The sequence below is a fragment of the Tamandua tetradactyla genome, chromosome 25 (assembly GCF_023851605.1).
Source record: "Tamandua tetradactyla isolate mTamTet1 chromosome 25, mTamTet1.pri, whole genome shotgun sequence".
NCBI classification, from domain to species: Eukaryota; Metazoa; Chordata; class Mammalia; order Pilosa; family Myrmecophagidae; genus Tamandua; species Tamandua tetradactyla.
In genome coordinates this window covers 15,149,164-15,165,677 of record NC_135351.1, presented here as the reverse complement: position 1 = coordinate 15,165,677, position 16,514 = coordinate 15,149,164, and the positions used below count along the sequence as shown (strand labels likewise).

The following is a 16,514-nucleotide window of genomic DNA, read 5'->3' as shown; positions in this document are numbered from 1 at the left end:
CGTTATTCTTTGTCTTTCACTTTCCTTTAATTTACTCGGTCCAACGTGTTTGTAAAGCTCTTTTGGAAATGGGTTAAAGTCTGCTCTTTCATCTCAAAACAGCCAGTGTGTACCACTTCCAAAGGTAAGAATCAAAAGTGAAAGGCCTTGCCAATTCAATAGTCGGTAGTAGAGGAAAGTGAAATAAGGGGAAAACAATGGACAAAGTCTGAATAGTTTTAGTTTATCAACCACAGATACAATCTTTATATGAGGAGTTACAATCAAAATAAATCAAAACAGACTGACATTCTACACTTCATCAACACTGGCTTGGGGGCCCTGATATTTATCCCACAACACTTTACATAGCTTATACTTTCCAAACATTCATCGCATTTTATGCTGTTGAATGATCTGCTCAAAAGGTCTCCCCCTCACCAGACCATGAGCTCAGGGCTGGACACACCACAGGTGAGGGGTCCAATAATCACCCACGTTAACCTTGACATTGGCATCAAATGAATGCAATAAACCTTAACACCCTGTACTTTGTGAGGTTACCCAAAAGCAGGGAAGAACTAAACCTTGATCACCATAAGAAAAAAAAATCTTAAAAAAAAATCCAAACCCAGAAAGGTTTAAATTAACTTCATCATTTACACAGTCCTTATTATCTTTTCTTTACTCTATGCGAATAAATGGTCTAGAGTAAAGCAACCTTCTGTTCAATAATTCATATAAGTTGACAAACTTTTCACAGTTTTACAGAGATAAACAGGATTAGGTTGAAAACGTGGCTAGTTCCAGTTATCAATTTTCTATGCCACAATTTTAAATGCAATAGATATTAGCTACTGAGTGATTTACTTCATTAAAAACAGAATATGGGGAAAAAATGCAGACATTGATAAGTGGGCAATGGGTGAGCAACAATATTAACAGCCAATCCTTAACTGAAAAGTTGGATTTTTATTACCAGCCAATATATTAAGATAAATTCTCTAGATTGATTTTCAAACTACTAACAGTTACAAATAGTTACAAAGCACATCACTAAACATTCTGATTAAAACACATTCAATTAGGGCGGGCCACGGTGGCTCAGCAGGCAAGAATGCTTGCCTGCCATGCCAGAGGACCCGGGTTCGATTCCCAGTGCCTGCCCATGTAAAAAAAAAAAAAAAACACACACACACATTCAATTATATTTTTGGAAAATAAGTTACTGGGAGACTATTCGCATTATTGAGGCCATTAGCCTAAATAATCAAATAACTGTACGCACGCTTTTTTTAATTGCTGTTGCTGTTGTTTCTTTTAGCATGGACAGGCTCCGGGAATCGAACCCGGGTCTCCGGCATGGCAGGAAAGAATTCGGCCACCGAGCCACTGTTGCACTGCCCATAATACATGTGTATTATGTACGTGTGGGTGTAGTTCAAAAGTATGTTGTTGGGAATATACCTGCCATCCTATTTTATGTATACATGCATATGTCCCCTATCTTTACCATTATCTCAAAATAACAGGTCATGGGAGATAATGATAGCACTGGGCCTTTAGCACATTTAAGTTGTTTTAAACAAATATTTATAAAAAATTTCACAAAGCATAAAATTCCCAATCTAAACCTTTGTAATCCAGACACAAAAAAATTCACATACTTTGAGAAATTGTCACAACTGAAACGATGAACAACTAGTTTCTTTCATAAAGGAAGGACTGGGCTAGGTCGAACACTTCCAAAGGACTCTGACCAAAAATAACAGTAATTAAGCGTGTAATTTCATGTGTATGGATCTGATCTTAGTCAAATTAAAAATAGCCCTTTTTTAATTTGACTGCTAGCATTCGCTTTACAGGCCAACTGTATCATAGAGACCAAGTCAGACGAATCATGGTGAAAATACGCTAAAATATAACTGGAGTCAAGAGAGTTAATGTTCTTTTCAGTAAAATTTTGTAATTCATGAGGGCGAGCCCTGATGCAATTATTCCGGACTATTCAATCTTAGGTTAGCTATTTTTTTAAGCTCACTAAAGTATATGCCAAAGCAACCAGCGAAACGTAGAATCAACACACACATCCACATTTCTTAAAAAGTGATGGGAATCCCATGGCCTGGCAGGCAATGAGAGCCAAATAAAGTTTGGAAAAAAAAAAGTGATGGGAACACCACAGTTTCCTGTTCATAACCATCATACGCATCTCTCTTTTGGAAAACTTTCCCCTTGAATGAGCCGAACCACCTGTTAGGGTCGCCACAACACTCAGCTTTCCCATTCTTCCGAACAGTATGTCACACATATGGCGCCCCATCTTCCAGGGAGCACCTCCCTTTTCCTTTCCTCACACCTGCCTAGAAAACCATCTCCTTGCGCATCCTGCCCTCCAGCACTGCTGGGAGCGAACCCGTGCTTGGCTCTGCTCTGAGGGTGTCACGTGGACAAGCCCATCCACCCTCACAACAAAACCTTCCTGGGAGGGAGGGGCCACCCTCGAGCTCCTCTCTACAGATGAGTGAACTGTGGTACCCAGAAACAAACTTCAAAGAGTTAGTAAGTGGCAGAGCCAGGTTAGAAACCAGGCAGACTGCCTCCCGAACTTGACCTTGAATTTCTTCGCATAAGGCGATGTTTCTGCACGGTATCATTCTTGCACCATTTATACCATTTGCAGATCAAGAGGGCTTCCCTCCTGGCACAGCGATTCCTTATCTTTATGTATGAGTTTCACCACCAAATGCTCCTGAAGCCCTTCCCTGATCTCCATGTCAAATGGGGCACTATGCACCAACAGCATCCTAGCTCCTCTGCCTGAGAGAGAGAGATTTAAACTGCTTCTGTGCACACCTGTATCACTCGCTACCATCCTAAGCGCCATGATGAGGCTCCATCACTCTCACCACCCCACGCAGGCCCCTGACACATGCCCACGCTTCACCAATCTTTCACAACCAAGCTTAATTTTCAACTCTCAGAAACGTCTACTAATAAATCCAGAAATGCAGTGGTTCTCCCCTTCCTCTATATCCCCCAGAACTTTATTGATTCCACATAATATGGTCCTTAATTATATTCCATTTGTCCATTAGCTGTGGTCCTATTTAGTCCTGAGATTCTCTATTATGGGTACTCTCTTTTCCAGCTCTGAGATTTTTAAGTTCCTTGAAGATAAGTAAACTGGTCTCCAAGCACAGCCCAAGAAGCAGCATGTGTTCAAATCATGGGTGGACTCCTCTCTGCTGCAGTGAATGAACAGGACTGAAATATCTCAACTACTTCAATCAGACCCCCTGGGGAGAATACTCAGGATGGAAAATAGTGCTGAAAAATTACTTTACCCAGAAGAAAATAAAGCACCCAATAATGGATTCAAACAAAACTGGACTGGGAAGCTTATGTACTGATGGGATGGGGGCAAGACATGAAGACTTCAGAAAGCTGTCAGAAAAGGTGGCCTCTCTCTTCGCTTTGATTTTTGTCTTCCCTTAGGCTAGACCTAAGAACCAACAGTTCTGGATCAAAAATGAATTTTCATTTCACTATGGAAGAAATCACAGATAGACACACATAACTTCGCCAACATAATTTTGGAGGAAAAAAAGTTTGTATCAACACTGCTGAGGTAACTGGCGTTAAAACGTATAAAACTAGCATTTAAGTTGCAATTACAACTCTTGGTGACTTTACCACTGCTGTTAACAAAAGATCATTAAGTTCTACTTTTGGTGACTTCATTGAAGTAGCCCCAGAAAATAGCCTGGTATGGTTATTTGCTAGAGAAAGGGAGAAATTCCATCTGGTTTCCCTGATTCCTGTAGGGCACAGAAAAAGGGCCTGGAATTCTCTGCCATTACCATCTGATTATTAAATTTATGTGTCCACCATAGGGATGCACTACTTTGAAAAAATCTGTAAGCTTCAAATTGTGACTCCAACAAAAGATAGCTGTTTGAAGTCCTCAAATTATTGACTTTAAAATTGGATGCACTGGAGGAGAAAGTTCTGGGTCCAAGGGCAGAAAGCTGGCTAGGGGAACGGAGGAAGCCAGGAATAACATGTACCGAAGCAGGCTACTTGCCAGAGTCTGCAAACTCTCATTTCCCAAGAACACCCCGAACTTGTAAGACAAGCAAATCACTGAAGTTTTAAAGACAGCAGACACCTGACTATCACAGAATTAAGACTCCTCGTTTCCAAGGTTCCTGAAGGTCTAAGACATTTGGTAATTTCCCACTTTGCTAAGAAACACAGGTGACACCCCTGTATGGCCAAGCCAGCACACAGGTGGTTTCAGTTTCCTGGGGAGTCTGCCCAGCAGTTTGTCCAGTTGCCCGCATCTCAAAACCTTCCCTGTTCTTTATTCCCTGCTACCATGTGTGGAATAATCAGGCAAGCCCCAAACCCTCTGAGATTCGACCTCCAGAAAATTCCACCACCCTGAGCCAAGCCCCGAGCTGCCATCTACCCTTCTGCCGCAGCCTCACTGTCCCACTGGGTCTACTTGAGCCACCCCTGCCTTACAACCCGCTCTCCACACGGCAGCCACACCATTCAAAAAAAGTCACCCTCCTCCCCACACTGTTCTCACTTAGAGCATTTTGGTCTTTTCCATTACCGTCCTCAACACAATTTGTAATTGTATTATGCTTACTTACTTATTCAATATTGCTAGAACTCCGCTGGTGGTTTTCAACCAGGGATGACTTTGTCATTTTTCTGAAGACATTCTGGTTGTCACAACTGGGGTGGAGGGAATGCAACTGGCACCCGCTGGGTGGAGACCACGGATGCTGCTGAACATTCCACAATACACGGGACAGCCCCACAGCAAAGAATTATCTGGGCCCATCGTGGTCAAGGGTGGTCACGGCAGAGGTTCTGAAATTCTGCGGTACACCAATAAATACTTGGAAAAGGGATAAATACTACTTTAATTGTATCCTCTTTTCTCTTCCTTTTATTCTACTGACTATTTCCAAACACAGCAATAAAACATAATTTGGATTGCTATTTTCTAGCTTAACATTATTAATAATAATGCATAGTTGTGATAACTATTAAGATGGGGGCAGCCTTTACATTTGCACTATAATTAAAGTACTCAGGTGTTCTATCATGCAGTGCCTATTCCAAAACTGAGGTATGAAGAAGTGCAACATCTGATATATCACTTGGTTAAGATGGAAAAACTAGGATTCCATTCTAGGATAGCTGACTCAAAAGCTCCTTCCACTATGCCAGGCTACCCTATATTTGTTTAAGCAAGAACCAGTGAAGTGTGCTGGTTAGGAACTTGTGTTCTGGAAGACTTCTTGGGGTGCAAATCCTAGCTCCACCCTTTCTTATCTCTCTGACATTAGGCAAATTACTTCACCCTTTGAGCCTCAGTTTCCTCATCTGTAAAATGAGTGTGAAATTCAGAAGAGATAGCAAGTGTAAGTGCTTAGAATAGTGTTAGCATTTCCTTGGCACTCATTAAAGACTACCTATTATTACCCAACAAATATTCAAATACGTTATGCCTGATAGCCCTCTGACTTGCTTGAGTAATCAAGAAGAGAAAAGTAAGTAATTTGGGTTCCCTTGTTAAATAGATGTACCTTTGAATTAACTTTAAACATTAAGAAAATAATAAAATGTCAATTTCATCCATATCTGTATCTAATAGCTAATGAATTGTCATGCTTTAAATATCATATTTTAAAAATAAGGGGTTTTAAGAGAATTGAATAAAGTTATCATTTAAGAAATATTTATTATATATATAAAATGTTATATTTATGTTATTTATAAATTTACTTATCTTTTAGCTACAAATATTATATTTATTTATATTAAATGTATTTATATTTACTTGACGATGTGACTATTTACCAAACAATTTCTGAAATACTTTAACTTGAAGTAACATTTTCCAAGTAAACTCCCTAATAATTTTTTTACATTTCACAAATCTTTTCAGTGTTACTATGCATCACTGTTGTATAGATTTACATTCACTAAGTTTATTTTTTAAAAAAGCCTTGGCTTAGCATTTCTTTCATGAGGTAAATTAGGCGACAAGTTATAATTCTAAAAATAAGTTAAAAGTTGTAATATGTATTAAATAGTCAATGAGTGTAACAACCTTATTATGTATTCTCTTAAAACATTTCTGACTCAACTACTCTAACGAAATATTGGTATCAATTTTCATTCAGATCTCATCAGGAAACTGAAAAGCCAAATCACTTTTTTTATATTTAAAAAAGATAAAAAATATTTAACACATTATAGGATTTCCTTACAAGACACGTTTTGCTTAGAAATAGTTTCTTAAACAGTAGTTCAGAGTTTAATGTAAAATTCCCAATCACATTTGTTTTTAAACAAAGACAGTATCCATAAGGACAGCCATGAGAAACGAAAATATTAATGTAACCATCATACTCAATTTACCATGTATTTCTAGAAAACAGAACAAAAAAAGGCATGAAATCATACTGAGAACTCCTCTTATTAACTATAATTTTCTACTTGATATAAAATAATTTTCAATAAAACCATATTGAGAGCAATGATCAAAATTCCTAAAATGCACCTCTTAAGATACAAGCATATTAATCTGCAAAGCACACAACTGATTATCCTCTCCGCTTTACGTAGAAACACTCTTCCAGCTGTCAGTGTTGCATCTTTCTGGCATTAGGTTGTTACACTGCCCTACACCATCTAGTGTTAATGCCTACGGGGTGAGTAACGCATCCATTCCTGGCTACGGTTTAACCTACCATATTAGATTTTTCTCAGGGTGGATTATTCCCATCAGCGTTTAACAGACTTGCTATTGATGTCATTTTTCTATATGCAAACATGCCCGCTGAAGGGTGTCAGTTTCTTCTGCTAACGAGGGTACACATTTGGCTTAATATGTTTCAACTCTTTTAATCAGATCCAGAGGGCAAGAAATTCCCTTAAGGGGTGGGGACACACGCGGGACTAAGATCCTTTTCCTTCCCACACATCATCATCCGCACGCACTTCCACAAACATGTCTGTCCCCACCCCGGGCACCGGCACAGCCACATTACCAGCCACTGGCAGGTCAGCCATCCCCCATTATCTGTGCCGCGGCACACCTGAGCTCCCTGCCCCTGCAAGCCATATCCTGGAGGAGCAGTTCTAAGACGTAATCACTGTCACAGGCGACCGTCCTAGGAATCCTCCCCCACTACCTCGCCATGGCAACCGGAGCTACAGAAAAGCCAGTCCACCTCTTACGCAAATGAAAGGAGGCCACAAATGTCAGCAGTCAAAACATCGCCCCTTTCCCTCCCTACTCCGGTTCCTTCTTAAAGTAACAGCTATGCATTCTGATTATTCTGCATTTTACCACGCTTCCTAGCCCTAACAGGGTCTGGGAAAGCAACTTAGGAAAATCGGAGTTAAAAATCCATCTGTGGGACCACTTACGTAACGTGACTGAGGAGTCCAGAGAGATTAGGATGATTTGCTGAGCTACATTTACGGAGCCAGTATCTCAGCAAGGCTCATTTATATCTGGGCATCCTAGTATTTGAGAGAAGCGTCCTTTAAGATATTAACTGTTCTGTAATTTGGCTTTCTACAGAAAACAGAGAGACACACATACATATACACACATACAGAGAGAGAAAGAAAGAGAGAGATCCATCCGTTATGAGTAACAAGAAACACTTAATACTTACTATGCATTGTTTCTTTTGTAGGGTCACATTTATTTTTAAAAGTTGAGATTTAAAAATATGCTTTTTAACTTTCTGAACCAAATGGCCAATTATTTATTAATAATCCTAAAGGAGGAAAAACTGAACAGATAATCTCTCACCTGTTATCATACTTGTTTGAACATTTTCCTCTCCTAGATATATTTTAAAGAAACAAACATAAAGGCTAGTTGGCATTTTATATGACTCCAGAGATAAGAGAGCATAGAACCATGACAAAAGCAACGGGCAAATTTACAAATGGCACATTTTAAAACACGTTTTAATCTATGAGATGAAACAAAATACCAACTCTGTAAATTGTCATCCAAAATGTTACTGCCTAATACTAACAACTCCAATTAAAACATCGCCGAGCAAGCTCACCTTGAGAGTCTATGGAAAATATAAATGCAGTGAGCTCAATTTCCTCTGAAAAAAATGTATTCTCCCAAAGAAAAATAAATTAGAAATGTAAAACTATGTTACGTTTAAATATAAACATAACATATAAACATATAACATACAAACATACAAACTATAACATGTTATATAACATATAAACATATAACCATATAAACCTATGTTTATATAAACATATAAACATATAACATATAAACATAGTAACATAAACTATGTTAATATGGAAAACCATACACCAGCATTTTAATTTAAAAAGTCAATAAATTTTTTAAAACTACACCCATGTGTGTGTATACACACTTTTTAAAAATTGCCTCATGAGAAAAAGTTTTTAAACATTCGTTCAATTACTCAGCATGCATGTGGCTAGTGGCCTACTATGGCGTTTTCATGGGGGCTGGCTCAGGGGTGGTGGAAGCTGTACTCCCAAACAGTCCAGGGTTCCAGGAAGGCTTCCCAGAGGCGAGCCAGGGGTGAATCTTGGGATGAGGTATCAGTCCACAGCTGTAGGGTAGAGATGCCCAGCCCAGCATAGAAGGCTGGAAGCAACATGGTAGAGGGGAGGAAACCACAGGCATGTACTCAGGGACCACGGAAGGGACGTGGCAAGAAGCTACATCATGAAGGACTAAGCCCCAGTGAAGGGATCTAAGTCCTGACCCCTCGGTCTATAGTTAGAGTAGAGGCGTTTAGATAACACAGCACAACCACATTACAAATGATTCAAAGTATTCATTGTTTGGGGTCCTGAATGTTCAGTTGAAGTTTCTATACTCCAACCCCCAAAAGTGTGGGACAAGAAAATAAAAACGTCTACATATCTCAAATGACACAGCTGTTAACTGCTAGTCTAATCACCCATCTGCAATATACGACAAGCTACTAAAGCTTAAAAAAAACGGTGCTATGTGAAATGTTCCTTTTCCAAGTCTAATGGGTCAACCCAGTGCAATGGAGAGCACCTGACTGGGTGTCACAGAACCCAGGAGTCTGTCCCAGCCACACGCCACCACTGCTCAGCTGCACGCACCAGGGCTGCTGAGCAAACAGCTGGTGCCAGTGCTACAAAATGTGGCAGACCCTCCACCCGCCCAAAGGTCCATTCCAGATCATAAAATCCCACGGTCCAGTTATTTGCTCAGGTTTTCCAGGCTACATGTTAAGGGCAAGAGGCATTATGTTATTCATTTCTAGATCCTGCACACTGTTTGCCCCATCAGAAGGGCCAACAAATATTTTGAACAAACGTTCTCCAGGTTCCTTTCAGCTATTAAGATCTATGGTTCTACGATTTTATTGGGAGTCAACTTCAACTTGGGAGCAGGCCTATAATAATTTACACCATCAACCACTTCCTTTAACCTTCTTTTGACTATTTCTGTTTCTCCAGGCGCATGACTGGGTGAATGCTATTTTTAGCAAACTACAATTTTCAGAATTACTACTAAGCATTTTGTAAGTACAGTAAATATAAATTTTACCCAGTTTCCAAAGCACTGGTAATACTGCTACTGGCAGATGCAACAGCAGCTCTCAGATCTAAGCCCCTCATTTTATGGAGGCATTTTGGTTTTAAAATTAATCTCTTTTCTAGAATCCATACACACGGCCTCTTGGATTATGGACAAAAGGAAAAGTAATAAATCCAGACCTCCCAAAGAAACCGAGGCATTTGTAAAATAATAATAATAGATACAAATAATTAGAAGGGAAAATCTTGATTACTAGATTACTTCATTTCCCCACTATAGAGACATGACACTTCAGCATGCCAGCTGCAGGGATTTCTTAATGCTAAACCTAATATCCTCCACGTTTTACAACCATTGCTTAATGATTGTTAAGAGGGAAAATGAAGAAATAACAACCCCCTTCCAGTCCTCCAAAGTATTAATGGCTTTTATATTTACCATTGTAATATATTAAGAAAGAGTTATGATGTCGACTATCTAAAAGAAAAGCATCATAACCACCCTCAGCGCCCTAGAAAATACTAACGAATAGAATGCCCCTGTGCATGAGACAGGAGATATGCAATTGATAGAAAAACTTCAGAGTTACTACATGAGACTGCGACACAACCATCATTTCTGCAATGATAACAGAAAGCAGATAACAGAAAGCAAATGGCCATAACCTATAATCCCTCAAAGCTCCTTTTCCGTCTGAGATTGCAGCATGTACAGATAAAGATCAAGATCATTTTCCAGATGCGAAACAGCCAGAATGAAAACGAGAATGAACACGAGACTTGTTAAGTATCAACATTACGATTCCCAGCCATTTCCAGCATGAAGACCTCTTGTCAACAACGGCTCCTCCAATGACAGTGGTTGTACTTTTACTGTGTGATGACTTATGAAACATATAAGTAATATAAAAATCTATAAAAATAAACCTTTAAATGCAGCGGTACTTATTTAGTCACAACAGCATCACTATTCACTGACCTACTGAAAACAGAGTAACGTCAGAAATAGAATAGTTAAAAGATCATCACCAAGTGGGAATTATTTCAGGAATGCCAGGGTAGCTTAACATCAAAAAACCTATTCTAAAAATTCACTACAATAATGATTTAAGAAGAAAAATAAAGCTCAATAGAAGCTAAAAGAGTGACAAAAATTCCATACCCATTCCTAGCAGAAAGTTATGATCAGAAGGTAATCTCTGAAACTCTGTGAGGAGTACCCTTGAGAAACGAGCTGCAGTCATCACGTTTTTGACTGTGAACATCAGATGCACGCCCACAGACATTACCTCTTTATCAGTAATACAATTTAACACTTCACTGAGGTCTGGGCAATGCAATAAAATAAGAAAAGAACATTTGAAAGGGGTATAAAAATTGGAATGGAGGAAACAAAATCCTATCTTTGTAGTTGATACAATAATCTACTTTTTAAAATACAAGAAAATAAAACTAAATTGGTAGGAATGAAAAAGTATTCAGTAAGTTGCCAATTACAGAATGAACTTACAAAAATCAAATTGTAACATCCTTTCAAATACACCACAAAACAAAACAAAAACCAGAACACATGATATGTAGAGAGATAAAGCAAAGAAAGCAAGACATTAACAGCTGTGATTCTAAGTGAAGGCAAAGGGTTATATTTACTATATTGAACCATTTCACTTTTCTTTTAAAGAATATCACACTCCCTCAGTCTAAGGCTCCATATAACATGGTGAGATGGGCAAGAATTGTCATTTGAAATCAAGACACTTCCTTTCTATCCAAATCCTTTCATATTGCCCAGTTTCCCCACCAGAGGTTTGCTTATTCTATTTCTCCTCCAAATAAATCTCAAGGGCATTTAAAATGATTCCTCACTCTATAATCTTCACTTTTGGGTTTTCATTATTCCTTTATTCCTCAACTTTTCTTCCAACCTTTGCACCAGATCAAGGTTAAAACTAACCTGGAGCCCAAGAACTGTCTTGAGTCTTCTCTAATTCAATCTACCGTTCTGCTAAACAAGCTGCTGAGCAAGCAAATGTATAATAGCAGGTGCAAACATTAACTCATCTTTTTCATGAACACTCCACGAAGTACAGTCCCCCGAAGGGATGCACAGCATCCTCCCATGTCTCATTATACTAACCTTTTAAACAGTGTTGGCGCTATAGGACCTTCACCTAGGGCTTGAAACCTACATCATTCTGTTTATTTTGTATTTAACTTGCTTTGTGAATGTGTGAACGCTCTTTAAGTCATGGTGATGAAACCTCAGGCTTCAAATCCAGGATCTTGGCTGAAATAACTAAATGTATACCCTGAAATTTGCTAGCTAACAAAAATTCCAGCTCAGAAATCAATTATTCTACCAAAAGGATCAATGATTTCTTCTCCTCTAGACTGGGGATTTAATGAGGGAAAACATATAAGTAAAGGGGCCATATTGTGCCTTGTGGCCTGTGCAGATTCTTAGATAAAGCACTGAGGTTTTCTATTTTAAATGGAAGCAATGAAAAACGATAAACTTAACGAGGATGCTTTTAATTGAAGAATTGCCTCTTATTTCCAATTTAGATTTCCCAAATATATATTCCAAAAGCACACTGTAACTTTCGTTTTGCACTATTTCTTACAAGCATAATTTTATAATAATTTATGTATTTTTCATACTTTTCTACCAGGTAGTAAGCTTTACGAGGACAGGTACGCTGCCTATCTTTTTCATGAAAGAGTGAAAAATCAAGCAAAAATACCTTTCTAAAATAAATGAGTAATTAAAATGGAAAGAATTTTTTCTTTAAATTATTACAGGAAGATGTAAAAATGGAATATTAGAATCTCGAATCTGATTCCCCAAATTTTTAATGATAAGAAGACATTTTTGATCAGATAACCTACTACGTCATCAAATCATGCATGTTAATTAGAAAAGTGAAAAAAGATAGAGGTTCCAGGATAATATTTAGGTAAAACTGAGTTAAACTAATGGCCAAACAATAATAGAATGTTAATTGTGTTAAAGTCATATATGATGCACTATTACGTAGTTATTAGAAACTAATGTTTTTAATGAATTTTAATGTCATGGGAAATACTAACAGTCGATATTATGAAGGTAAGAGCACCACAAAATATATACTATATGATTCTGCCTTAAAATTTAGACACAGAGTACTCGCTTCGGCAGCACATATACTAAAATTGGAACAATACAGAGAAGATTAGCATGGCCCCTAAGCAAAGATGACACGCATATTTGGTGAAGCATTTTCATATTTTAAAAAAAATTATACATATATAACTGTGTTCACATGCATATGTGCATAAATGTGCATACCTATGTAGTCTAGGTATTTATGGGTCTACAAATACATATTTACATGTGTGCACATATATGAATATATAAAATTACTAATAATGGTTATTTCTGGATGGTACAAATATGCGTGACTAATTTTTACATGGTAATCTTCAAAATATTGTGCATATTAACAAATAGGGATTTCCTTATAAATCTACCTATGGATGGAGGGAGAAAGGTGAACTCTATACCCTAATTTCCACAACATAAACCCTGGTATCAATCCAGTTATTCACAGTCATCAGACAAATGAATGAACCAAATAAAATACACCAAAATACCTTAGACTGACAACTCAGTTGATGCATTGAAGGAAGGGAATACAGAGTGAGCACCTTTTAGAAGTTGCTGAGAGCTATAAGTAATGACAGTAGACTCTATTTAAAATGGAGAAGCAAAAGGGAATCCATTCTTTTTTTATAGTAGCAAGCTATAGCTCGTATTTCTATATGGAGAATGATGAAAATATACATTCCCTTTCTGTAATCCTACTTGTGCAGCTCTTCATTGAAAAAAAAAAAACAACCTTAAATCTGAAACAAGCACTACTCCACTAGATGACCATCCTGACAGAGTTTACTCTGGAATGACTAGAAGCCAGCATGCAACACAGATTTGTGTGTCTCTCTTGAGTTCCTGTGTCATTAGTTGTTTTGTTTTGGGCTTGATAAGGCTTGGGAAGGAAAACTTGGTGTTTTTCTTTTTTCTTCAAACACACCCCCACCTGTCGCCCACCACTTTGGTTTCCATTGCTGCCTGGGGTAGAGTCTGTCCTCGCCCAGGATCCGAAGGTGTGACAACTCCCCATGTCCCCTCCCCCTGCCCTTAATATAGCTCTATTGGCTACTCACTCTTCCCTTAGGACTTGCAAGTACCTAGTTCTGTTTTTCTATTATTTTCTAACATTTGGATTAATGGATAATTAATGACCTTTTCTTATGATAACCATCTTTTCTATAACTTAGAATGGTTTACTATGCTGCTTCTCTCACTGTTATGCTTGGTAAACTTTCCCTTCTAACTTGACCAGGAGGGAGAAAACCATGAAGTGACATCTCAATATTTAAAGAGCAGCAAGAAAAATTTGGCTAGACATGTCACAGAACATTCCTCTCCACAAACAAACTAGCAAACCAGGAAATGTTTATAATAATTTCATATCATATCTCCTGTAAAATCTTTATTCTGAAACATCATATACTACAGACACATGTCTTTTTAAAATGTAAATTAATTAAACTAGAGCAGCTACATGAAACGTTTTCCGATCCGGGGGTGGGGCTGTGGGCAGATTACAGCTTTCAGTGTAACAGGTACACAGAGCAATTACAGGAACTAAATAGCTTTTCCAATATGAAAATCAAATTATTTTTAAAGCTATGATGATGAGAACCCTCCCACGCCAAGAAATTACATTCTGACCATTTGTTACAAGTCTTCAAACCGTAGCATTGATATTTTAGTGTACATTTTTAAATAAGAACAATTGTTACATCAACCAAAAATTCTAGCTTGCAAGCAACTGCTTAGTCTGTCTGGTAAAATTAGATACTAGGGTTTCATTTTAGGACAAGAAAAGAAGTAAGATGAGGCAACAGGGGGCACTGAGAATAGCAAACTAAGGCTCAATTCCCAGTTCTGCTACTTAACTACCTGCCTGACAACACACAAGCAAACCACTCTCTCAAACTTTGCTTTTTTCACTAAAAAAAAATTAAACAGCACCATCTCCTTTGCAAGACGGTTGTTAATTCCTGAAAGAGATAAATGATACTATAGCCAGATACAGATATTCAATATAATTAACTCTTACTCTCCTTTTCACTAATGAATCAATTTTTTTAAACCAACCAAATAATTTTAGACACATAAGAGTTAGGCACAACTCTAACTTTTATATGCGATGAGCAGTATATTTTGAACACTTATTTAAAAAGAGGACAATGCAGTTTAAGTTTAAGCAAGTTAAAATACATTAATAAAAAAACCTAAACTCTTGCATTGTGCAAAAAAGCTCCCCCTAGGTGGCCCTTAAACATGTATTTATCTACTTTTGGTGCTTCCATGGAGATGCATTTCATTATTTAGATGTGGGAACTTGCTAGGTAAAGCATAATCTAAAATGAGAAAATTAACCCATGATCTGAATGGATATACCATGATTCTGATACCATCAGAAGCCATTTTCTTTATTTGTCTAAAACTATGTACAAATGGAAGTCAGAGTTTCCAAACATAAAGGCATCTTCACAAGACAGCAACAGCTGCTGTAGCTCTGAAATCTGTATTGGCTGATCACATAAAATGCCACGCTTTACGTATCTGGAAAGTCCCTCCACGCAGTGTTTTGAACTCATGCTGAAACCAGAGAGGAAGGTTCCCCCTGTAACTCATCTGGGCAAGTTTATATAAAACAACAATTTTTCAGAAAGCCAAGAAGTTCTCTCCCAAGACTGATGAAGTGTAATTACAGACAAATAACGATGGAAAGAGAAGCTAAAAGTTAAAGAACAAAATACTGAATAAGAACTTATAAAGGTTAAAAAAATAAATAAATAAAAAATTAAATCCCTCTAATAAGGTATTTTTAACAATATCTGCTTCATGTACCCTATCCTCTCTCTCCCATACTCTCCCTCAACACGGGGGGAAAACTGGTAACAGTGTGCATGATAATACATAAAGTGTAATCAGGCTAGCTTCCATTCCTTTAGAAATATAAAATATAGGTCACTATACACATAGATACAAGCACATACAAATATATTTCATCTATAAATTATATACTATATAAATATATATTCATATATATATATATACACACACACACATGCATAAACCCATATATAGTATAAATAAAAACAGAAGGATAAACCATAAATTTTCTAAATACTTATACACTGAAGGGGAGAAGAAAGAACTAGAAGCAAGGCTTTTTAGATTTTGATTTGTAGATTACACTTTGGAACCATATAAAATTTTATATATTAGGGTGGTGCAACAGTGGCTCAGTGACAGAATTCTTGTCTGCCATGCCGGAGACCGGGTTCGATTCCCGGTGTCTGCCCATGCAAAAAAAAAAATCATATAATTATAAAATAAAAATGTTAAAAAACTATCCTTGAAAATCAAAAGTAAAATTTAACAGGTGAATTTCAGAACGTACTGAGCTGTGGCATACCCACATGGAGAGGAACAAGTGACATTACAAAACAATAATTCAACTGCATATCCTTAGTGGGGATGTACCCCAAGGACAAAATAAGATGTAAAAACTAATATTGATGGTTGGGTCGACATTTTTATTCTGAAACAGTTGTGCGTCTATTGTGTGATAAAGTAATTCTGTCATTCCAGGAGTCACTGAGAACAAAGACTCTCACTATGAAAGTAAGGGATATGGGTATAGGATCAAAGAAGCTCAGTGAAAACCCTGTTGTCTTTTTATTTCAAAATGTGTAAGCATACACACACACACGCACACACACAAACTCTGTCTACAGAAAAGGCCTAGAAACAAAAGCAATGGCTGCATCTAGCTTCTAAATGGTGATCC

General features: G+C 37.6%; 1 protein-coding gene and 1 non-coding gene across 8 annotated transcripts in view; one reads left to right on the top strand and one right to left on the bottom strand.

Moving 5' to 3' along the window:
* HIVEP1 (HIVEP zinc finger 1) overlaps positions 1–16,514 on the bottom strand; it is a 138,428-nt gene that overhangs the window by 73,322 nt on the left and 48,592 nt on the right. The gene's annotated exons all lie outside the window — the stretch shown is intronic.
* LOC143669403 (U6 spliceosomal RNA) lies at positions 12,769–12,876 on the top strand. The gene has a single exon (XR_013168915.1). It is a non-coding gene; the product is annotated as a U6 spliceosomal RNA (small nuclear RNA).